The 25478-nt window shown below is 36.5% G+C and overlaps 1 protein-coding gene across 7 annotated transcripts in view; it reads left to right on the top strand.

The window, feature by feature from the left end:
• LOC131440632 (inhibitory POU protein) overlaps nucleotides 1-25478 on the top strand; it is a 350716-nt gene that overhangs the window by 86071 nt on the left and 239167 nt on the right. The window contains exon 3 of one of the 7 annotated variants that reach the window (XM_058612092.1): nucleotides 6143-6508. The exons of the other annotated variants lie outside the window; for them this stretch is intronic. The gene's annotated coding sequence lies outside the window, so the exon portion shown is untranslated. The remainder of the gene's footprint in view (nucleotides 1-6142; nucleotides 6509-25478) is intronic. 7 annotated transcript variants of the gene reach the window in all.

Raw genomic sequence — 25478 nt, forward strand, 5'->3', positions numbered from 1 at the left:
TTGCACTCGATGTTGATTGTTGTCCTACGGTTACTTAAATTTTTGTATCATTGCCAATTCTAAAAATAAGGACTGTACTCGATAAAAATGTAACTTCTTTTGTGTAAAATACAGGCGAAATAGTCCCACGATGGATCAAGTAATAACTGTCAATAATAAGTAATTCGAAGAAAGGTGAGGGATTTTTTCAAGAACAATCCGAACGTTTTGATTTGGGACGAGGCCTAATTTTTTTTTATTATTATTAATGACACTTTACCATCTTTGTGGCATTCGTGTCATAAGGGGCCTAAATGGTCAACCTGGTGTTGAAGGGCTCTAACTTAACCAATAAACAGAAAAGGATGGCCAAACCCACGCCTGGAATTCAATAAAGCTGACACCAAGCAGCCGAGTTTGGAATTTTCCATCGGAAAATTTCGGCTGGATGTTCCGGAGAAATTTCGGAAGAAAAAGATCGAATACATAGATGGCTCTAGTTTTATTGCAGCAGACCCTGTCAGCTTGGAGCGAAATCAATCTTCGGTTCAACAACGCCATCGCACGGCATCACATTCAACATATCATGTCAATTGTATGGGTGCGCAGCCCTGCTATTTTGGCGCGCACGAATTTGACATTTCTTTCCCTATACTTCTATGTATGAGATTCGATGCGGACTCACCTGAGGGCGACATGCTCGCAAAAAAGGATGTTGCCAATGATTTGTTCGGGAAATGTGAGAGCTGGATATCTTGTTAATAAGATGTCTTTGATTGCAGTCACCTTTTTTACAGTTAATAGCAAAGTCTTGGCATTACATTCCTTTTGTGGAATTTGGCCTTTCTGTTTCAACAGACTTCGCAGCCGATTCTTAGCGTACAGAATCATTGTATGGCTAGTACTATGGATTCTACTGACACTAAGAACCCTTCCAGATCGGGTCTCGAACATACGACAACTGGCTTATAAGACTAGCGTCCTATGCATTGAACCGCCAACCCGGGACTTTTTTACAGTTAATACTAACCTTTAAAAGACAGCTGTTAAAATTTCATGATATTCTATTAATTAGTTTGTGACTTGTTGTTCTGAAAGTGACGCTACTTTTGTTATTTTCAGAACAATGGATCAAAAAGAATTTCGTGTTTTAAATTTACACTGCTTCTTGATGGGAAAAAATACCGTTCAAAATCGTTTTGAATGATCGAAAAGTGAAGTTGCGTGAACTAATTCACATCGTAAAGAAATCAAAATAACGTGTTGGTTTTATATTGCATTAGCAATTGACTAAGAGAAAGCTCTGTTCAAAGTGTGTGCCGCGTTTGCTCACTGTTGACCAAAAACGAAAACGTGTAGATGATTCTGAACTACATGAATTGAACTTCGAATTGCTCCCACATCCACCGTATTCGCCTGATTTGGATCCCAGCGACTACTGGCTGTTTGCTGAGGAGTGCCGTCAGAAAAATGGATGCACTTGCGTATATGTGGATGGTATTGTGAAAAATATAGATTAGGATCTTCGCGAAAAACATACACAGCTATTGCGTCATGTTTCTTGCAATCAGAAATAATTACTAATGTTTTATGATCGATTTTGCTGTTCATTTTATAATACAAAACAATGGGGAATATATTCGCTTGGTCGTTGTTCCAATGAAAGTCAGTTATGGCGTTTTGAATAACGAAGGCGTATTTTTCCGCAAAATCGCAAATTATTTAACTTTCGTCACTCTTAAAATTTTTTTCACATTTTGAAAATATGAAGTTTATTTTCGAACAATGAAAGAATGCATGTGCAACTCAGCCATAGCCCAAGCAGTTAAAAAATTCAACGCCGGAGAGATCGGATCGGTCGGATCGGCATAATGCCGATAGCCTTTTAAGCCAGTATCCGAGCGAATTGCGCTACGGTACGCTACGCGCGTGTGGGTCGTAATTGAAAAATTCACTGCTCCGAAAGTATTGATCTTTCCACTCTGAAACTTTGCCAAGATTGTGTCAAACCCCGTAGGTTTCTTTTTTCAATAAAAAAATAATAAAAATTAGGCCCTAATTTGAAATTTTTTTATTTGTTTATTAATTTTAAACTTTTTTCATTATATTAATTTTAAAGGTTGTTTTATGGAATCGCTTATTATAGCTAAAGAAAAGACGCACATTTCATGCTTGGACGAATTTTTGTATCTTTATTAGATTTTACAGTATAGGCTGTTGAAAAAAGGCTCTTTTCGAAAACGCGAAATTTCGAATAATCATATCTCGAAAATTTCACGTACCATATTGAAACAAAAAAATACGTTTCGAATATTTTCGAGTTCTTTACCAAAAAAATGGTGGAAATAGTGTGTGTGTGTGTGTGTGTGTGTGTGTGTGTGTGTGTGTGTTTGTGTGTGTGTGTGTGTGTGTGTGTGTGTGTGTGTGTGTGTGTGTGTGTGTGTGTGTGTGTATGTGTGTGTGTATGTGTGTGCACTTTTCGAAGATATTCGAACGCGCTCAATTTTCTCAGAGATGGCTGAACCGATTTCAACAAACTTGGGCTCGTTTGAAAGCTACTGTTAGACCATTGATCAAGTTCGAAAATCAAATGGCATTTTTTATAAGTCACAAAGAGTCGATTTTTTCAAAAAAAAATTTTTTCGACATGACACTAAATCTCGACGTTTCATGCAATTCTAAGCCTTTTGGCATCAAAAAATTTTTTTTTTCGATTTCGAATGGTGATTTTTCAAGATATATGAAAATTCCACTAAGTGGACTGAAGCATGCTTTTGTGAACTACTCGAATCAATCTGAATCAATTGGTGTCAAATTTAGTATCCGAACATATTTAATAAAAGTAATAAAATATAGGAATATAGTAATAGTAATAAAATATAATAAAAGTAATAAAAATAGTAATAAAAATTAACAAAAGAAATATATTTTCATGAGACTGTTATGAAAGAAGAGAAAGGCATTATCACACCACTAGGTGGATTAAGAAGGGGTTTTTCCTTTGTAATTGATTTGGTTCTAACAGGTCACAGTCCCAATGGTGTTGAACTGATTACTTTGACTTAGATCATCTTCCTGTAACATTCAAAATTTCCAACGAAGCTGTAATTAATCCAATTAGTTCTATATTCAATTATAATAGGGATAATTGGTTTGAATACAGATTCTACACTCAAAATCATGAAACTGTTTTAGAAAATTCGGCGGACATTGATATAGCAATATATAATTTGAATCATCACATTATCGAAGCTAGAAATTGTTCAGTTCCCAAAGCACAAACTAAAAAAAATCTCTTATCATCAGGCTCTGGCGCAGAGGGTGAGAAGGGGGGGGGGGGGGAGGGGGGTTGTAAGCTTAAACCCCCTCCCTTCTGACAGATTTTTCATCATTAGGTTCCATGAACAATATAGTACTTATTATATAAAAGTGCAAATAACTTAACTTTTCTTTCAAATTTCTCTTGAACCTTCTATGAAAACCATTGTTGAGGATTTACAAAAAGTAACTAAACAAAGGTTCACTATTTTGCGAGATGAAAATTTCGATAAACAAGGTGAACATAATAAACCAACTTCTAAGCCTTTCTGGAAACTTTCTAAAGATCTTAAGAAACCTCAGAAGCCAATTCTTGTTCTCAAATAAGAAATCAAATACTTCCGACGGCGAAAAAGCTCCAAAACTTCCTTGGCAGTTCGAGGTTGTTCACAATTTTAATTTTAACGTTGTGAGTCCTATTGAAAATGAAGTCTCATTGAACTATTATCATATTTCAACTCAAGTATTGTTACAAGATGATATTACTAAAACGAATTTTGATGAAATTAAGTCAATCGTTATTAAACTTAAAAACATGAAGGCTCCTGGTAATGATGCAATCTTTAATATTCTTATAAAAATCTCCCCGATGTTGCCTTGAGATTCTAAAATTTTCAAATAATGTTTTTCATTAACCTAAGAGATGAAGAAACGCTAAAGTAATTCCTACTCATCAACTTGTTAGATTACCGAAAATGATTAAAGGAAATAAATCTTCTGGTTTATCAACTGGAGTTGCTCTTCACAGAAAGTAGTTTTGAATGCAGTTCAGGAAATTTTTGCACGGTTTTTGTTTCGCCGCTTTAAGGACTGAGGCCAGTGTGTTTTAGGGAGATTTAGAGGGCTATTTTCACGCTTCAAATCAGATTTTCTAAGAAACGGTGACGAATATCAAAAAACCCAACTGACAATCTCTTAGAAAATTAGTTTATATTATTCTGTGAAAATTTCAGAATGATTCATTGACTTTAGCGGTCGGGAAAGTCTTTTTTCTGAAGGAAGAATTGCTTAGCTGAAAACGCCGTCTCTCAACTTGTTCATTAAATATCTCGCCCTCAAAAGCATGGATCAAAAATCTATCCTGACAATGACTAGATAATTTAATTTAGATGCGATTAGTGCATAAAAACATACCTTATGATAAAAAAAGAACCGGAATTTTCATTTTAAAATTCCCGCGCTTGTCCAATCGGTAAACTTTTATTCTCTCGACGTTGGCAACACTTTTATACACATTCTGTCAAATTTTGACGCATGTTGTACGATTAGTTTTTGTTTGGAAATCATCTCTTTGGCCACTGCATTGGAAATCATCTCTTTGGCCACATCACCACGACGGAATGAAATTAAGCTTTTTTGGCACCAGCCGAGAAGCGACGCGTTTCAAACCCAAAACATCAGTTAAAATGTGTTCAGCTGATCCATAAGAGATGCCCAACAATACAGCAATCTCTCTAATCGGTACAGAACGATTTTGCAACACGATTTGCTTCGCCGATTCAATGTTTTCTTCAGTAACAGATGTTGTTGGGCGGCCAGGGATCTCATCATGATCCAGGCTTGAACGACCACCTTTGAAGCGTTTATACCACTCGTATGCCTGTGTTTTTCCTAGACACGATTCACCTTTTCTAACATTTCAACGTTTCGGAACACTTAAATCCATTTGCATCGATTCACACAAAATTTGATGCACGCACGTTGTTCTAAATTTTCATCCATTATAAAAATCGCCACGAAAATTTTCCAACTTCTTTGTATAGACGCCAAACAAAAACTAATCGTACGATATGCGTCAAAATTTGACAGAATGTGTATAAAAGTGTTGCCAACGTTGAGAGAATACAAATTTACCGATTGGACAAGCGCGGCAATTTTAAAATGAAAATTCCAGTTCATTTTTTATCATAAGGTATATGTTGTCGCGATGAAAATTAAGCTATTTTAGTTCCCTGGTAACGTAAAGAAACTTGCGAGAGAAATAAAATCGGCTCAAAAAGGCTGCCAAACAAGCGGCAGCTTTCTTGGATTTTATGTGATGTAGTCAAACTTGTAACCGAAAATATCAAAACTTTCTTGGCCACCCGGCCACATCGAGAGTCATTTTGCATATTTGCGAGAGAGCATGGAGAGAAATGTAATACGCACAGCGAGCCACGTGGTTCTACGTGACCTACTGGCCTCAGCCTTTAAGTGACGGTGTACAATATTTAACATGTCATTGTACGCATGTACATATACGTAATTTGAAATTCTGTGTAATATATTTTACTATCTACCCCCTTCACATGACCAAATAGGTTATATATGTGTGTGTGTGGTTATATAATTATTTCTATTATTTCCCAAACTTTCGTTCTATATTGTCATATTTGATATTGGACGTATTACTATTCTTACAATATGTTTTTTATGTTGCCCCATTTTTGTAATTCGTCGAAGTTGATATCGTCTTTTATAAGGGCACAGTTTCAGTTTCAGTGAGCCAATGTTATTCGCATTCATGTCAATTCGGTTATATCTCTGACATTAAACACTTCGTTTTGTTCCTCTCTTCCATTAAAAATTCTAATGTGATTTTTCATACTACGCCTGCTATGTTTTTTCTAGCATTGCACATTTATTGCGAAAATTTCTAAATTTTTCAACGTTTCTTTCAAACATAAAACCACCATACGGTATCAATACTCTCCGCTTACGGAGGACAGCCAGCAAAAACCCACTTGTAATCAAGCAGATTGGGACCGCTTTTAACTGTTCAATTATAATTATAACAATGTTTTCGCTGATTTCTGGTTTTAGGGTTATTTGGTCTGAGTTCATATTTTTCTCTTATATTTCACAGGATATCCTGTAATTTCGGAATCGGTAGTGGGATCCAGGTGAAACAATTTTAATGGGATCATCAAACTTTTTTGAATCAAAGGTCATGTTCAGTTTTCTAATCATGCACACTTAAATTTTATTGCTGAGTCTTGGCAAAAAAATGCCGAGATTTGCACAGTATAGAGGACGGTAATCAACTCGGCAAAATAATAATTACTGAGCATCTCGGCAATACCAAATTTGTCAACTGTCAATTATTGCCTAACTTGAAAGCAGCAATTTTAATGCAGTACACACACCTCAATAGAAAACACCACTGTCAAAGACAATTATTTCCAGTGCTCCTCAATGCAAATATTTCCTACCAGGAAATAAGAAGACTTTTGTAAGTATATATGAATAGCAGAGTTTTTTATTTCACTTACCTTTTCAAGAAATATAAGAATCTCTTTCCTTCATGCAATATATATATATATATATATATATATATATATATATATATATATATATATATATATATATATATATATATATATATATATATATATATATATATATATATATATATATATATATATATATATATATATATATATATATATATATATATATATATATATATATATATATTCTCGCTCCACCAGCAAAAGCTGTGTGGTGTTTTGCAAATTCGACTAGAGATATTAAATGACAAGTGTCTCACTGAGTTTCAGTAAAAGCTAACACACTGTTCGAAATCTCGGCAAACGGATTTGCTGGTTTCGATATATTTGTTGTTTACTGACAAGCTCAGCCTAATATCATTCCAAACTTCGGCAAAAGAACGCACTTTACCGAGATATCCGAATAATACATTAACGAATTTCGGAAAAGAGCATTTGGTTTACTGAACAATTAGTACAATGTCGTGTTGCCGCTTTAATTGTTTTAAGTGTGTAGATGCATGATTTATGTCAGTTTCAAAATTTAAGTCTTGAAATTATGACAAAACTGGCAGCAGCGTTTTACTTGTGTTTGAAATATAGAAAAAGTAGGACTAATTCAGTAGTGCTCTAGTTCTAGATGCATAATTTATGTCAGCTCTAAAATTCAGATCTGGATATTAGAATAAGAAAAACTGGCAGCCCCAGCCGTCTTCTACTCGTGTTTCAACTATAGAAAATATAGAACGGCAAATAGAATTTGACAGGAGAACTGTTCGAATAAATAGAGCTAAAACGGTTTGCTGGGGATACGTTTGTTCCAGTTTATGTTGTATTATAGATCTCCCATATAAAACTTCTAGCTGCTGAGTTTACACTTATAAGGGCATGTTCAGGAGTGCTCTAGTTCTAGATGCATAATTTTTGTCAGTTTCAAAATTTAAATCTAGAAATTATACCAAAATTAACTGGCAGCCCCAGCAGCGTTTTATCTGTGTTTCAAATATAAAAAAAAATAGAACGTCAGCGTACACCAGTTTAAAATTTGACAATAGAACTGTTCGAATAAATTAAACTAAAACGGTTTTGCTGAGGGCATATTCAGTAGTATTCTAGTTCTAGATGCATTGGCCATGACAGTTTTAAAATTTAAATCTGGATATTATAACAAGAAAAACTGGTAGCCTCAACAATGTTTTACTCTTGTTTCCAATATAGACAAAATAGAACGGCAGCGCATGTCAGTTTCAAATTTGAACAGTTCAAATAAATAAAATTTAACCGGCTTGCTAGAGATACATTTGTTCCAGTTTCATTTCTTTTATAAGTCTTCTATATGAAACTACCAGCTGCTGAATTTGCTGAGGATACGTTTTACAGATTCAGTTCTATTATCCATCTCCCTTCCCCAGCTGAATTTTCTTCGTGTTTGTAGAAATCGATGCAGTCGTATCGAAGAAACTTGAGAGCATCTTTTTAGAAAATATCACCCTGTATTTGTGGAACTGGAAATGAAATCTACAATCGACACATTTTTTATGTGAAAATAAGATTTTTCATTTGAATCTAAGTATGTAAAAATCGGTCCGGCCATCTCGAGAAAGATTGTATTCACATTTGCGATACTTACAATACACACACATACAAACACACATTGACATTGTGCGGTCTCGACGAACTGAGTAAATAAAGAGAAACCGACACTTGCTCATACGGCCATTTGAAAAATTCATCGAAAATTATATTCTCTAGTGGCACTGAATATCTACTCTAAATATCGATTTTGTCTACTGCGCATATACAGTACAAATCACACTCGTGCCAATGGGAAGAAAAATGGCATCTGGGTATGAAAGCAACCGAGTTCAGTTTGAGTAGAGTCTTTTTTAAAGCTAACAACGGAATCTTATTTGTTTCATTGACGTTGAATATTTGTGGAAAAAATGAAGCTATATGACTATTTTTTTAAATAAATAATGTAATGGATATTTTTTTTAAATTAGACCTGCTTAGAAATGATATCCACCGTTACAGTAAAGAAAAACATGCTGAATTATTTTTCATAGGCATTTAAGTACTATATCTGTATACAACCATTTACTCTGCAAACACGAAAGGATTACGGAGTTAACAAAAATAAGAATTTTCGTTGCAAACGGCACCATACAACGGCGCCATCTTGATGAGACTAAAATCAGAATGTCAAAAATCAGCTGATTGCAACATAAATAAACAATCAGTAAGCTTGAGATGGCTGAGTCGATTCTCTCACAATAACACGACAGTTTACCGAAAATACAACTAGTAATGTTTTCGGACATCATGTTTTCACATTTTGAGTCGCGACGGCGTATCAAATTCAGATCAGCAAAATTTCATTCCATTCAATTGAAACCGAATGTAGCACTCACTGCCGATAACTCTAGCAAAGTCTTGGCATTACATTCCTTTTGTGGAATTATGTCTTTCTGTTTCAACAGAATGTACAGAATTATTGCATGGCTAGTACTATGGATCCTACTGACACTAAGAATCCTTCCAGGTCGGAGCTCGTACATACGACAACTGGCTAGTAAGACCAACGTCCTATGCATTGAACCGCCAACCCGGGCCGATAAAGTACGATTCAGACCGTCCGGCTTCTTCCGTCACCGGAACGTCAACGTCCGTCACCGTCATTCTAATTCACACGATCCGGTTTCCTATCCGTGTCCGTCATGTCATTTTCTTATACGCAGAATTTTAAGAACTTAGTTTCGCACAATTTTATTCCACTAATACAAAATCTGGGAGCTTTTGAAGCCAATCAATCTGTTGTTTTCCTACCTTTTAATCGAATAAATAACTTTCAAAATTAGCTAGAAAGAGGAAAAAACAAAACAATGAGTTCCGCTCACCAACGTAACGTACTTTGCAAATCTACTGATAAATTTAATCACCTATATATGGTATATTTTGTTTAAGAGTGGGATCTTGACACCGCATACATACATAACAAACGTCAGCTCAATACCGTAATCATATGAATCGTGCATGTGTGCGATAATCACAGTCCGTCAAATATTCTTTCGGAGAAATGTTGACGGAGCTTGCCGTTGACGGATGTTGACGTTCCGGATCTCTGCTGGATCGTGTGAATGCGCAAAGGGAAAACTCGTTTGACTAATTTTGACGGATGCTGACGTTCCGGTGACGGTGACGGAAGAAGCCGGATCGTCTGAATCGTACATAATTCTCCTGCAGTCTAATTCACACTCTTACACACTGCTGGCGTTTACAACTGAAACTCAGTTTAATGGCCGTCGATTGATCTCTTAGAAGAACAAAAACAAACAAATTTCCTCTTTCAGATTTTTTTATGTGAAACACATCTTTATTTTCTATATAGGGGTGCAAATTAGAAATTCAAGGGTATATACAAGTAAAAATGTGGACAGCTTTTGAACACTTACAGCTAAGTCAGTTTAGTTTCAATCAGTAATATTATTTCACCAATTGATTGGAAATATTTCTACGCAATGATTTGAATGTTCATAGCTATGTATTTTTAATTGTGTATCATTGAAATGTTGATTAATAGCTACCAGTGTCCTATTTGGTCTGCTAAATCTCCAGAAAAACGGATTTTCCTGCCATAGACGTCGGTTTTGAAGGAGTAAGCGATATATCAATGGGAAAACATCGCTCTGATTGGTCAACCGCAAAATCGAAGCTATTGGAGGCACGCGAATCTATAAATATAAGCGAAATTATAGTTAACGTTTCAGTCCAACGTGAAACATGCCATAGGTAGGTTGCTGCTGACAGCAAGACACAAAGCGCTATAAAACGATTTGAAGCTTTAATTGGTATGCTCTGATCTTGTGTCATGCAAGATCGGATGAAATTCCATGTTATGACGCTTTCGCCTGAGAAATTTGCTTCAGGGTATATTTTTATATAATATGAACTCGATTAATAATGAGAAAAAATATCGCTTCAACCGAAATCGCAGAATGGTAGAGAAACTTAACGCAATAAAAATAACTGAATGCATACAAAACTTTAACACAAGCTTGGCGAAGAGAAGCTTAAATATTGAAATCCGTAATGCAAGTATGTACTCTATAATTGCATACATTTGGGATGTTGATGTAATTTCGTCAGCTATAAAACAAATACAAATCTAGACAAACAATGTTCGGTGTTGGTTCCTAATCAAGATTAATCTAAGCAGACTCTCGTGCAATTGATTGATTGTAGATCATTATAAATTTTAGTTGTCTTGTTCCACATAAATGGCTGCGAACAAGCCCATGGGGCTGATCCTTGTAGTTTTTTCGAATATTTTGGAACACATCTTAATATACCTAAAACAGTCGAAAATGATCGAGGTAAACTTGCTGGTGATAATCCTAAAATGAGAGCAGCGCCCTCTGTTTTTAATTGTGGCTGGAGAGAATTTCGGTTCTCAAGTTGATGTTCATACCTATTCATTCGGATTTACTCACTACTAACAGCGAAGACAATTAAGCAGCTAGTTTATTTGGAACTTGTAACTGAGCAAGCAAAACTTCATATGACTAGGTACAGTTATTCAACAGACGATGAATTCTAGGAGCTTCATTTGATTATGGTTACAAAAGAAAAACCTGTTTTAATCCACCTAGTGGTGTAATGATGCCTTTCTCATAGCAATCAAACTATCATATATAATACTGTGGTATTCTTCAAAATTATTTTTCTTCGATTCTTAAAAGAATAATCGAAATAGATTTGTTTGACCGTCTACTGAAAAAAAATTATCGATTGGAAAAGATTTGAGGTCGATTTAGAAAACTTTTTACGGGTTTTCGCTCTTTTCAGTGATGGTATAAAATTTTTAACACACTTTACCCTATATTTCCGGATCCGGAAGTCGGAACCTTGAACCTAAGTTTGTGAAAATCGGTCGCGCCATTCTATGAGAAAAGCTAGAACACATATTTTCATTTTTTTGCACATACACACACACACAAACACACACACAGACATTTTGCGTACTCGACGAACTGAGTCGAATGGTATATGACGCTCGGCCCTCCGGGACTCGGTTCAAAAGTCGGTTTTCACAGTGATTGCATAACCTTTCTATATGAGAAAGGCAAAAAAAAAAATTTCTTCGATTCTTAAAAGAATAACCGAAATCGGTTTGTTTGACCGTCTACTGATAAAAACCATCAAATTGGAAAAGATTTGAGGTCGATTTAGAAAATTTTTTAGGGTTTTTACCCATTTTCAGTGATGGTGTACAATTTTTAACACACTTTACCCTATATTTCCGGATCCGGAAGTCGGATCCGCATGAAATTCAGGAATAACGCATGGGACCACAGGACCTTTCATTTAAACCTAAGTTTGTGAAAATCGGTCGCGCCATCTATGAGAAAAGTTAAAACACATATTTTCTTTTTTTTTGCACATTTTACCCCATAACTCTCGAACCGGAAGTCGGATCCAAATAATATTCAGGAATTTTGTATGGGACCTCAAGACCTTTCATTTGAATCTAAGTTTGTAAAAATCGATTCAGCCATCTCTGAGAAAAGTTAGTGCACTTATTTTCACAATTTTTTGCACATTTTACCCCATAATTCCGGAACCGGAAGTCGGATCCAAATAATATTCAGGAATTTTGTATGGGACCACAAGACCTTTCATTTGAATCTAAGTTAGTGAAAATCGATTCAGCCATCTCTGAGAAAAGTTAGTGCACTTATTTTCACAATTTTTTGCACATTTTACCCCATAATTCCGGAACCGGAAGTCGGATCCGCATGAAATTCAGGAATAACGCATGGGACCACAGGACCTTTCATTTGAACCTAAGTTTGTGAAAATCGGTCGCGCCATCTATGAGAAAAGTTAAAGCACATATTTTCTTTTTTTTGCACATTTTACCCCATAACTCTCGAACCGGAAGTCGGATCCAAATAATATTCAGGAATTTTGAATGGGACCTCAAGACCTTTCATTTGAATCTTAGTTTGTGGAAATCGATTTAGCCATCTCTGAGAAAAGTTAGTGCAAAAAAACGTTACATACACACATACGCACATACACACACCTACACACACACACACACACACACACACATACACACACACATTTTGCGTACTCGACGAACTGAGTCGATTGGTATATGACACTCGGCCCTCCGGGCCTCGGTTCAAAAGTCGGTTTTCACAGTGATTGCATAACCTTTCTATATGAGAAAGGCAAAAATCTGTTTTAATACATCAGTGGTGTATTGATGCTTTTCTGATATATAATACTGTGGTATTCTATTTAAAATGTTTGTGCATTAACTTTGTGTATTGTTTGTGCATAAACTAGTATAACATACAGAATGAAACAGGTATAATCGATGTCGGTTCGTACAGCCATCAACTAACATGACGAAATTTTGAAGATTTTATACGATTTTGCCACCGTACTTTAGCAATATCGGTTCTGAGTCCAGATTAAAAAGTACGGGTGTGTAATGTCACAGACATAACTGGATATCGTGAACACGAATATAACTGAATATAACGCTTTCTTCTTATTTTCGAATATCAATTAGTTGATCACTTGTAATGATTAAACCAACTTCCACCTTTTTCACTACTAGAATTTGAAACGATGCACCTAAACTGAGCCGGTGCTATGCATTTTATATAGTAATTTAATAGAAAGCTTCCTACAACTACGAAATCCAACTGGTTGAAAAAAGGACCGTATACCGTACAGTAAAGTAAAATTTCGCATAGTTCTCTGGGAATATGTTAATGGTTCTAAAAACCGACTCGAAGCATTCAGGAATTAGGGACTGGACCTGAGTTTAAGAACTACATTCAAAACTTAGAACAGGCTCAGAATTTAATTGCAATTTAGTTTTTGAACTAGTTGCGAAACTGAATTCAGTTCGAACTTGCAGGTTTTGAATTCTAAACCTGTATTCTGGAACTAAGGTCCTGAAACATAATTTTGAAACTAAATTCTCCTCTCGACGATCGAAGTCCAAATGAGAGCACGACCTAAGCGTTTGAGGCTTTATACTTGGTTTGTTCTTACTGATGCTGGTGGGAGAGTTCCGTCTGAAGCACTAGAAGAAATGAACGATTTTCAAACAACTTTTTATACAGACTCGTAACCAGGATTTCGTTTCGGGAGGGGCTCAAAGATAAAAAAATAATGTTACTGAAGATTGCTGATGTACCTAATATTCGGCGTGCCTTTTACACTTCAAGCTTTTCCACTGGAACTGTTATTGTATTACATTTCTTTACGTTTACTGTCTTGTTATTTCTGTAACACATGTCTAAGACCTTCTAAATAATTATATATCTGTTTTTGATTTTCGAGGGACCAGGACTCCTCGAGTCCTCTCTCTGGGTACGAGACTGCTTTTAAACTCGTCCAGTAGATAATCGGAACTGATATGTGCTTGACTACCTAAAACCGTCGTCCGGGTGCGGAAAGGGCAAGCAAGCATAATGAATTTTCCTTATCTTTTCCAAAAGTTTGAGAAAATTTTGTTTTTCAATTAATTATGGTTTTCTCACGCTGTTGAAAATTGAATCACAAATTCCTGATCATATTTCCGATACCTTGTAGAAAAAATTATGTTGTTGGGTTGAGTACATCAAGAGATATTCGCGATAAAGCTCTGCCCATCCTTGTACAGGGTAAATTTTGAAAAGGCGCCCCATAGTAAAGTAAGTCCTATTCACTTGTTTCGAAGGTTTAAATGGCGGTGTACAATATTTAGCACACTTTACCCTATAACTCCGGAACCGGAAGTCGGAACTGGATGAAATTCAGGATTTTGTGGAAATCGGTCAAACCATTGCAGTGAAAAGTGAGTGAGATCCATTTTGGAATATATGACCACTATTTCAGGTGCTTCCGGAACCGAAGACCGGGAACCAGGACAGCCGAAATCGAAAACTCTTTGCATGTTTTGTTTCGCCGGTTTAAGCGACGGTGTACAATATTTAACATACTTTACTTTATAACTCCGGAACCGGAAGTCGAATTCGGATGAAATTCAGCAATTCCGTATTAGACCATGAGACCTTTCATTTGAATCTAAGTGTGTCAAAATCGATTCAGCCATCTTTGAGAAAACCTAGTGAGATTTTTTGACACATACACACACACTTACATATACACTCTTTTTGTTTTCTAAAATTTCTCCTGATAAGTTTGAAAGATGACGAATTGACGATTTAAATGTTTTTTGTGTCCAAAAATATGCAGTATTTTTGGTAGGACCATAAGACCTTTCATTTCAGCCTAAGATTAGGAATAACGGTTTTGAGCCCAGTTTACAACATTTTTTACGGTTTTGTTCCGCCAGTTTAAGTGACGATGTACAATATTGAACACACTTTACCCTATAACTCCGAAACCGGAAGTCGGATCCGGATGAAATTCAGGAATTCCGTATGGAACCGTGAGACCTTTTATTTAAATCTATGTTTGTGGAAATCGGTCAAACCGTTCCTGAGAAAAGTGAGTGAAATCCATTTTGGTATGTACGACCAGTATTTCCGGTGCTTCCGGAACCGGATACCGGGAATCAGGAACCAGGATAGCCGGAATCGGTTTGTTTAGTTGCCTACTGATAATAACTATCGATTTGTATAGTTTTGAGAAGAGTTTAAAAAATTTTTTACGTGTTTTGTTTCGCCGGTTTAAGTGACGGTGTACAATATTGAACACACTTTACCCTATAACTCCGGAACCGGAAGTCGGATCCGGATGAAATTCAGGAATTCCGTATGAAACCGTGAGACCTTTTATTTGTATCTTAGTTTGTGGAAATCGGTCAAACCGTTCCTGAGAAAGGTGAGTGAAATCCATTTTGGTATTTTACCAGTATTTCCCGTGCTTCCGGAACCGGATACCGGGAACTAGGATAACCGCAATCGGTTTGTTTAGTTGCCTACTGATAATGACTATCAATTTGTGTAGTTTTGAGAAGAGTTTAGAAAATTTTTTACGTGTTTTGTTTCGCCGGTTTAAGTGACGATGTACAATATTGAACACACTTTACCTCCGAAACCGGAAGTCGGATCCGGATGAAATTCAGGAATTCCGTATGGGGCCATGATACCTTTCATTTGAATTTGCCAAAATCGGTTCAGCCGTCTTCGAGAAAATCTAGTGAGATGATGAACTAAGTCGAATGGTATATGACACGGGGCCCTCCGGGCCAATTTTTACTAGTCGGTTTTTCAAGTGATTGCATAACCTTTCTATATGAGAAAGGCACAAATGTTGGTTTCCAATTGTAATTAACTGATTATGCAATTGATTTCTAATGCAAAAAATATCTTCTTTATCTGCTGTTCTTCTATATCGACATTTTAAAAAGCAAATTGCATCATTGTCATACACTTAGATATATGACACAGTTTTCTTAAGCGGGACATATTATAACACTTTACTCTATCGGTGCTTTCGGAAGCGGAAACCGGGGATAAGTGATCCCAAAGTAGGTTTATATATGCTCCTCGTGTCTCCATCGCTTGTGAAAACTCATAATCCACTTAGTGGTGAAATGATGCTTTTCTCATATTACTTATATTTCCAGAAATATCATTATAAAATTCTGTAAAGAAATCGTTTTTTTTCTAAATAACTAATTTTTCTCTGGATGTAGACTCGCGTAACTTTTCAATTTGTAAACAGTTATGTCAAGTTATTATAATTCTTTCTTTGATTTGCATCGTCGCATTGAATGATGGTTTGAAACATTAAACACACTTTACCCTATAGCTCTAGAACCAGCTATCGAATCAGGATGAAATTTAGCTATGAGACTTTTAGGCCTAAGTTTGTGCAAATCGATCAAATCATCTTTGAGAAAATAAAATGAATAACGCTCTAGAGTTTTGACCTCTATTTTTGAAAATTGGTTCAACCGTTGCTGAAAAATCGAAATGAGTTCTGTTTTAAAAATTTTTCTCAATTATTATCGGTTCTTTCGGAAGCGAAAACTGGGAACTAGTAGTCCCAAAGTAGGTTTATATATCCACTTACAAGATCTGAAAATTAGATAAATTTAACAGTTAGCAAGTACTCACGCTGTAAAATTTTCCACTTATCGCGCTGTAATACCGGAGCTGGAAGTCGGATAGGGTCAACATTTGGGCGCCTTTTCAAAGAATTTCAAGACTTTTGTATCTTAATTTTGGAAAATCGGTTGAGAAATTTCCTAGAATGGAGTGCGCATTTTCTCACAAACTGGAGTGCGCATTTTCTCACATACTGCATTGTAATTCCAGAATCGGAAGTCGAATAAAAATAAAATTCAATAGCAATGGGACTCTTTTATGGGACCAGGTAGTAAAGGTAGTTAAAACTGCTGGTGCTAATCGCCAAGGCAATATTCGGGACATTTCCCGACAGGAAAGCTAGCAACGAAGGCCGTCCTGTTCAGACGCACAGAGGTGTAGAGACACAAAGGTGCGAGCGCATAGAAGTGACGAATCACAGAGGTGCCATTCACATAAAGGTGCGAAGACGAAGAGGTGCAAAGGCACAGAGGTGCTAAAGCAACCCAGTGCTGATCTACCAGGTACCAGAATTTGTACGCTGCGTAGCATCGAAAGAGACGACATATATCGCGAGGTGCTACACTGCAAGCTTCACATTTGATCGCCACCAAGAGCAATAGCACTGTACCTGGGGTCAGGTACGGGCAGCACACCAATTTCAGAGGTGACCACAACAACGGCAGAGCAACTGAGATAGCAGAAAACGATACCAAAAAACTGCGAATTGGAAATCGTTGGATGAGCTTCATGTTGTTCTTTACGATAGAGGAACAGATACAGCAGCAACAAAATAGATTTAATTTTTGCCTTTCTCTATAGAAAGGTATTAGAATTCCTGGAAAAACCAAATTTCGAACGGAATCTCGGAGACCCAGATACCATTCGACTCAGTTCGACGAGATCTGAAAATGTCTGTGGGTATGTGTGTGTGTGTTTTTGTGTGTATGTGTGTGTGTGTCTGCACTTTTCGAAGATATTTATCGCTAAATTTTCTCAGAGATGGCTGAACCGATTTTAACAAACTTAGGCTCGTTTGAAAGCTACTGTCGGGCCATTGATCAAGTTCGAAGATCAAATGGCTGTGACTTTGGGTTCCGAAGATATGATGGTATAAGTGACGTAACCGACAAAACGCGTTGATTATTTACCGCGCAAGTTTCTCGGAGATGGCTCAACCGATTTTACCGAACTTATGCTCATTTGATAGCTACTATTGGGCCATTGATCATTTCGATTTCAAACGTCTTAGAATTGCATGAAACATCGAGATTTAGTGTCATCTCAGAAAATTTTTTTTTTGAAAAAATCGACTTTCTGGAACCGGAATTTTTGAGATAGGAAAATGTCTGTGTGTGTCCATGTGTGTGCACTTTTCGAAGATATTTTTACCGCTCAATTTTCTCAGAGATGGCTGAACCGATTTTAACAAACTAAGGTTCGTTTGAAAGCTACTGTCGGGCCATTGATCAACTTCGAAGATCAAATGGCTGTGACTTTTGGTTCCAGGAATCAGGAATCAGAACAAATTGGCTCAAATGGCACGTTCCCCTTGATATTTGGAGATTTGTGCCTCACCTCTAATTTCGTAAAGCTTTAGTGCTCAAAAGTTTAAGCACTTCGAAAAAAGCCCTCATGCAAAATTTGAGCTAAATCGGACATGCAAATTTACAAACCAATCCAGGAACTGGCACAAGAAAAGACAATAATCCAGTGGGCTCCGTTTCACAGCCACCATCAGGATTACCCAAATTTTGCGGAAATTGTAGAATGGATATTCGCAGCATTCAATATTTCTGAACCTCTAAAGACTATCATAATGGCATTCCTTCCAATAGCTAGAACTTTTTAATGTGGAACACATTTTTGTTATCTATATAGCGGTGCAAACTAGAAACTCAAGAAAAATACACGTATATAGAAATGTGGTCAGGTTTTGAACAATTACAGCTCAGTCAATTTTGTATCAATTATTAATATTATGTCACCATTTGATTGGAAATATTTCTACGTATCGATTTGAATGTTTATAGCCATGTATTTTTAATTTTATATCATTGAAATGTTTATTAATAGCTAGCAGTGTCCTATTTTGTCTGCAAAAAATCGCCGGCATACCGGATTTCCCTGCCATAGTCGACGGTTTTGAAGGAGTAAGCGATATATGAAAAGGAAAGCAGCGCTCTGATTGGTCAATTGAAGCAAAAGCAAAGCTGTTGGAAGCACGCGAATCTACAAATAGAAGCGAAATTATAGTTAACGTTTCAGTATTATGCGTAGCTTGCTAGAAGTAGGTTGTTGCTACACAGCAAGACAAGAAGTGCCATAAACGATTTGAAGCTTTTATTGGTATGCTCTGATCTTGTGTCATGCAAGATTGGATGAAATCCCATGTTATGTCGTTTCGCCTGAGAAATTGACTACTACCCCAGGGTAAATTTTGAGTGCATAAGACTAATTTCTAATTTATATAAGATGAACTCCATTGATAATGAGAAATATTTTATCGCTTCAACCGAAATAGCAAAATGATAGTAATGGTACAGAAACGCTATAAAAATAACTGCTTGCATACAAAACTTGACCACAAGCTTGGTGAAGATAAGCTTAAATATCGATATCCGTATCGCAAGTTTAAATATCAATATCCGTAACGTCGTGTACAAACATATAATTTCATACATTTGGGATATTGGTGTAATTTCGTCGGCTACAAAACAAATACAAATCACGACAAATAAAGTCTATATTCTGGGTTCGCGTGTTCGGTTTGGTTCCTAATAAAGTTCAATCTACGCAGACTCTCGTGCATTTGCGAATTCAAAAGTGTGACGATTGATTGAACTGTTTGATTGTAGATTACTAGAAATTTTGGTTTCCTTGTTCCACATCAATGGCTCGAACAACCCCATGGGGCTGATCCTTGTAGTTTTTGAAATAGTTATCAGATCAATGGTCAGTTCTTTCAATCACTGTCCTGCAGTGGAATTGTCGAAGCATCATGCCAAAACTTGATTCATTTAAAGTTTTGTTACATAGTCTAAAATGTGATGTAATTGCTTTGTGCGAAACATGGCTTACATCAAACATAGCCTTAAATTTTAATGACTTTAGCATTATACGTCTGGATAGAGACTCCCCGTATGGTGGACTGCTTTCAGTAATTAAACATTAAAGGAAAGGACATTTGCATTGTTTCGGTATATATTCCTCCCAAGCATACCTAGGGGGCGAAGGGGGCATTCGCCCCGGGCGCAACATTTGAAGGGGGCGGCTTTGGGACTTTTTGATGTGGAACACATCTTTATTTTCTATATAGGGGTGCAAATTAGAAAGTCAAGGAAAACTACACGTAGAAATGTGGTCAGGTTTTGAACAATTACAGCTCAGTCAATTTTGTATCAATTATTAATATCATGTCACCATTTGATTGGAAATATTTCTACGTATTGATTTAAATGTTCATAGCCATGTATTTTTAATTGTATATCATTGAAGTGTTGATTAATAGCTAGCAGTGTCCTATTTTGTTTGCAAAAAATCTCTGACATACCGGATTTCCCTGCCATAGTCGACGGTGTTGAAGAAGTAAGCGATATATCAAAGAGAAAGCAGTGCTCTGATTGGTCAATCGATGCAAAAGCGATGCTGTTGGAAGCACGCGAAGCTATAAATATAAGCAAAATTATAGCTAACTTCTCAGTCCTACGCGTAGCATGCTAGAAGTAGGTTGTTGCTAAGACAAGACTTGACAAATGGCTTCTTATTCTTCCTTCCAAACCATCCTTCTCGTCATTTTCGCCCTGTGGAATAAATACCAACGTATCGGCTGCAGTGTAGCCATATTTTCAGATTTTTTAATAACTATATAAGAAAAAAATATTTATTTAATTTAAATTTTTAGACTCGCTAACATGAAAAATGTTTTGGTGAATGCATTTTTTATTATATATGTATGCTTAAAAATAATTAGTTGAGCTTTGATGACCAAACAAGAAATATCTCCTGTTGAACGCAAAATCGAGTCCATTGTTGACGTATTACCGAATCTTTTGGAAACCGGAAAAAGTCAAGTTTAGATAGAAATGCTTAGTGCGACCACAGTGTGCAACACAACAGTTCATTCTTCTCGTAAAATTAAACACACTTTCGAGTTTACACTAATTTAAAAAAGGCGGGTGAGTAATGTCAGAGACATAACTGGATGTCGTGAATACGAAAACAACTGACATGTTCCTTAACACTTCCGAATATCAATTAGTTGATCAATTGTATGAAATTGTATGTAGAATTTGAAACGATGCACCTAAACTAAAGTACAGATTAGTTACATTTAACATTCTGAAACACAAATATTATTAAATAACCAGTACAGTTCTTTATAATAAAATAATGGTGGCTCTGAAAAGCACCTTTTATGCAAGCGTTTGTGATGGAGAGTGATGAGTTGAATTCGAATTCCGATGGATGCCGCTAACTTCCGTCATCTAATTCCAGGCTGAACTGTTGTACGTGGGTGCGATACTGATATAGTATGTGTAGGTGTAGCGTTTACAACCGATTATAATTTTCCAATAAAGAAAACATTAATTCGCTGGATTGATCAATGATACAATAGGCCTAATTTATTTAACGAAACTATCAATATGCTATAGGGATTCGTTTCTAGCATTCAGAAGGGTCAAATTGCGTAATTCTCTACGACATTAAACTCTGGAACATTTTTCGCAAAAACAAAGAAGGCTTCACTTGATCTCGATTATTGTGAATTTCACACAGCGAAAAGTGCACAAATCTAACCAAGCTGTTCTAGATTTTCACTAAACTGAGGATATTTACCTTTGATTTGCGAACAACAAATCCTAATAGTTCTTTAGAAAACTTTTGAGTCATTAGAACGGCTGATTTTGTGTAATGCTCTCCTCCGTTGTTTTTTCATCAATGCAAATGACTGGCAGCTGTGACGTAATCGCTCTTATCGGAAGCGAAACAAGCTTGGCAAACGAAACAAAATACATCTGCTCGCAGTGGCGATAGAATCCGAACTGATCCAATTTTTGTTGGGAGCTTTCTTTTTACGTGATTTCGTTTGTAGCTTTTTTTTGGCGTTCCTAACGGCTATAAAAATAGCCGCATACAGAATTTTAATGTCGATTAATTCATTTCGGATTTGCATAATTTATTGAAAGAAACTATCAATATGCTGTAGGGATTCGTTTCTAGCATTCAGAAGGACCAAATTGAGGAACTCACTACGATATTCATCACTTTTCGGAACATTTTTCTCGAACGATTTGTTGTACAGCAGCAGATATTTTGTTCTCTTCCTCAGAACGCGTTCTGATTTGCTGGTGTTGACATGGGTCAAATGAGACAGGTTTTCCAATAGTGTACTATTTAAATACTTTATTGCTTTTGCTATACACATTTAAGTTGAAAAATTTTGATTCTATTGGTAGTTAAAATATATAAATCCTTTCACAGATCACTGAGCTATAAGCTTTAAAAATACGAGCAAGGCACCCGCGCCTTATGGATTATCCCCTTTGATACTCGTTTATACCAAACATTTCAGAAAAGTTTAATTTTGAATTATTTGAGATTATGTCACACAACTGATAATTTTATCATAAAATTGTGATCATATTTCCGAAGGCGTGTAGCAAAAATTGTATTGATTCGTTAGCTACAACAAGAGATATTCACGATCAGAAACTTATCACTCTCTCAGAGGGTAAATTTTGAAAAGACACCCCATAGTAAAGTAAGTCGTATTCACGACAAAATCTTTTTCGGTTACACTTTAATTCACTAAAAAAAAACAGCTTGATGCTGATTTTAATTACACAGTTCTGCCACTGTAAACATTTATTACAAATGAGATTGAAAAAAAGTTAAACATTCTTTGAAAATTTTGATTTTCATTGATGAGCTAAAATTATACATTTCAATAAACTTGTTTTCTGATTTTCTTTATACTCGGCATCATTGCTCGTGTACCCCGCAAAAGTTGTTTCTTTTCACAATGTACGGCAATATCAAAATCAGTAAATCAGAAACTGGTCCATTTTGGAACAAAAGCAGCCCCCCCCCCCCCCCCAGTTGTCAGGTCTTGTCTTAGGGTTGTTGCTAGACAGTAAGACTAAAAGTGCCATAAAACGATTTGAAGCTTTAATTGGTATGCTCTGATGTTGTGTCATGCAAGCTCAGATGAAATTCCATGTTATGTCGTTTCGCCTGAGAAATTGACAACTACCCCAGGATAAATTTTGAGTGCTTAACATTAATTTCTAATTTATATAAGATGCAATAGTTATAAGATCATGTACAAAATAAATGTATTTGATTTAATGTAATTTATACTACCACATCGCTTGATAAAAACATTGTTTCCGATTAACTAACGAATATCAACATACTAATATGATATTCGAAATGTATTATGGTTAACGTACTATGTATTGTGGATGCCACGGCGAAGATAAACATATGTATATTGCCTATGAAATAAACGTATTTATGGAAAAAACATCTTTCGTTTGAATCTAAGTAGAAATAAGTAAGTAGGAAAAGTGACTAACAATTGTTTTACATTTTATGGTGCATATCACCCTGTAACTTTGAAACCGGAATTCGGATCGGTATAAAGTTCAATAGCAATCTATGTGACCATAACATCTTATACGTGAATCTGAGTATGTGAAAATCGGTTCAGCCTTCTCTGAGGTTATTATGTGACATTATTTGTCACATACACACAAACATACATACACACACAGACATTACCACCATCATCTATGTTTTATGACGCACTAGATGCAGTTTCCTGCATCGCAACCAGTCTTCCACCATGCTGATCGAGTGTGATGCGCTCAATTCGACCTCTTCGATGGATTCTCCGTAGATTGCAAGCGTGATAGTACGCCATCGTACATTATATTCCATAGGAAGGGGCCCAGGATGGATTCCTGTAGTACTCCGGCCGTGATAGAAGTGCTGCGTAAGCCTTCCTCGGTCTCGTAGAGCAATATCCGGTTACGAGAGTAGCCCTTCTGGTACTCCCAGTCGAAGGAGGGAGTCAGCGATATACGCCCTAAAAGCACTATTGAACGCGTTTTTGACGTCAAGCGTTACTACCGCTCAGTAACGAATTCCACGCCGCTTGGGTTGAATAGCGACCTCCGCGGTGGCTACCACCGATTTTATGGCATCCGCCGCAAAGGCAGGTCTACGGTGGATGCCATAAAATCGGTGGTAGTAGCATATTTCGAAACGACACCTATACTAGTATTAAGATGTGTTTGACATCAATACTTTCATTTTCGCATTGCGAGAGAGTGTTACCGTCGTATTTGAATGTGTTAGTGACGGCGCAAACCTCCATCCTAATGAATCTGATGCTTTTGGTATGAAATAGTGAAAATTCAATTAATTCTTAATGAAGATCTATGACTGAAAAGTGCCTTGAATTGTCACGAACAACAGAATCTGCATTTAGACAGAACTGAGATGACTCTTGGCGTGTACAATCGGTAAACTCGTCCGAAAGTTGACTAGGAATTCATTGTGATTTTCAAAAGGATTTCTAAGATGAAAAAATCGTTTTCGAGCGGATTCAGTAGGTGCATTTGAAACTCACAATGAATTCCAACTCAGCGCTCCCATGACGACTAACGACTTTCACTGGCAGGCTTTCGGTGTGTGTCCGGCGGCGACTGTTCTTCGGCTCACTTTATTCCAAAAGCGTGATGTCTTCGAGCAGCGCTCCCATAACGATTGACGAGTTCCACTGGCAGACTTTTGGTGTGTTCCCGGCTGCTTCACAACTCCACTATTCGGCGCGCTCGCCCCATTCCAAAAGCATCAGGTCTTCGATGTTACTCTCCCGTAGACCGTGTCTCGTTTCGGCAAGTGTTGCTCAGCAAATGAAGAAAAAGGTGAAATATCGTATTTTATATCTTTGTATAACAAATTTTGTTCTCTTCCTCAAAACGCGTTCTGATTTGGTGGTGCTGAAATGGGTCAAATAAAACAGATTTTTCAATAGTGTACTATAGAAACACTTCCATGTTGTTGCAATACACATTTTCAAGTTGAAACATTTCGAATCTATCGGTAGTTAGATTATATAAATCTTTCCACAGATCACTGAGTTATGAGCCTTCAAAATACGAGAAAGGCAAACAAGTGTCATGTGTTTTCCTCTTTGATACCAAACATTTCAAAAAAGTTTAATTTTGAAATATTTGAGATCACATTTCCAATAGCATGTGGCCAAAATTATGTTGATACGTTAGATACAACGACAAAAACGTACAGGCAGGTGTGGATACATGCAACAGACCAACGATTACAATGGGTACATTCTATGGTGGAATTATCCCAACGAAACAATCCAAACTTTTCAGTTGCGAACGGTAACTTACGGTACAGCATCAGCATCATTTCTCGCCACCCGGTGTTTGCAACAACTCTATATAGTAAGAGCAAATTCAGCAGCTTGAAGTTCTGTATTGAAGATCTATAATAGAGCAGAAACTGGAACAAACGTATCCCCTGCAAACCGTTCTAGTTTTAAAAATTCGACCAGTTGTTCTGTCAAATTTGAAACTGGTCTACGATGCCGTTCTTTTTTTTGTATATTTGAAACACTTCTGGGGCTGCCAGTTATTCTTGTTATAAAATTCAGATTTAAATTTTGTAACTGACATAAATTATGCTAAATTTGAATACATTTAACCACAGACTAACAGACAGGACACTCAAATCAGATTCTTCAATCATTTTAACGGTCATTTCGAATATTCCTTTATTTGGGACAGTACTCACATATGTCATGATGGCGCCACGTTACCCTATCAAATACATC

The sequence above is a fragment of the Malaya genurostris genome, chromosome 1 (genome assembly GCF_030247185.1).
Source record: "Malaya genurostris strain Urasoe2022 chromosome 1, Malgen_1.1, whole genome shotgun sequence".
In the NCBI taxonomy this organism is placed as follows: domain Eukaryota; kingdom Metazoa; phylum Arthropoda; class Insecta; order Diptera; family Culicidae; genus Malaya; species Malaya genurostris.